Source organism: Aplysia californica, unplaced genomic scaffold, assembly GCF_000002075.1.
Source record: "Aplysia californica isolate F4 #8 unplaced genomic scaffold, AplCal3.0 scaffold00081, whole genome shotgun sequence".
Lineage (NCBI taxonomy): Eukaryota > Metazoa > Mollusca > Gastropoda > Aplysiida > Aplysiidae > Aplysia > Aplysia californica.
Genome location: NW_004797351.1, coordinates 1485982 through 1487075, shown reverse-complemented (window position 1 = coordinate 1487075; position 1094 = coordinate 1485982). Strand labels below are relative to the sequence as shown.

The window sequence follows — 1094 nt, the reverse complement described above, 5'->3', positions numbered from 1 at the left end:
TATATATATTAATATGTTACTTATGTGAACATGATATGTATGGTGTGAATGTCATCAGAGCCAGGAGGCAACGTTGTTGCTGTTTGGTACACTGTTCATGGGAGTGGCTCACATCATTATTGGGCCGGCGCCATTTTTGCTGCCATATATATCCAGGTATGTGAGTCTAACCCCGTGAATCAACCTTTCAGTCCCTCAATCATTCAGTCAACCAACCAACAAGCACTCAATCGACCAATCTATCAATCAGAGAGAGAGAGAGAGACCATGTCAGCCAACCAGTTATTAAATATATTGCATCGACCCCGTTTTGCATGCTATTTGAGACTTCTGTGTTTTCCAATCTGTTTAAAACTATAGAAATATCTTTTATTGCCAACAAAAAATATATCCTTTTATTTTATTTGCAGTACATGTCCATTCTACCAATAACAATACACTACAATACATACGCAGAACTAGACACACTTTTACGTTTCTTTGATTTCATAGAACTTTGCCAAGCATGATTTTTAATGACAATTTTGAGTGAACATATCTCGGGCGACTCTTATTTATTGTAGATCTAGACGAAAAAAATTAATGTGTCAGATTATGCAGAATTTATTAAAAATTGATATTCTGCATTAGTGGTTAGAACAAGGCTTAACACGATGATTGGGTGAATACATTTTCAAGTTTCTTTTGGACGCTTAATCTATTTATGTTGCAATAGCCGTTACACACCCTTACTGAAACTGTGCTTTGAAGTTGAAGCAACAGATTTACGAATTTCCCTCGAGGCAGAAATTAAAAACCAACATTAAAAAAAAATCTAAATCTACACAAAATGTTTAAGTGATAGTGAGTCTATGTGACGAGTGTTGTGTGTTACATGTTCTTCTCTTTGTCGACAGTTCTGTGGGCCTGTCGGTGGGTGCTTTTGCCCTCATGGCAGTCACTTTCTCCTGCTGCGTTATGGCAGGAATGCCCTGCCTCTTCATTGGAGCCAAGTGAGTCATCATCATCATCATCATCATCATCATCATCATCATCATCATCATCATCATCATCATCATCATCATCATTTTTCTGAAGTTACTGAATAAAAAACG

General features: G+C 37.0%; 1 long non-coding RNA gene across 1 annotated transcript in view; it reads left to right on the top strand.

Annotated features, from left to right (window-relative positions):
• Positions 1–62: 62 nt before the first annotated feature.
• Positions 63–1094, top strand: part of LOC101845762 — a 2637-nt gene continuing 1605 nt past the window's right edge. The window contains exons 1-2 of the long non-coding RNA XR_004858344.1: positions 63–156; positions 897–992. This is a non-coding gene — a long non-coding RNA (uncharacterized LOC101845762). The remainder of the gene's footprint in view (positions 157–896; positions 993–1094) is intronic.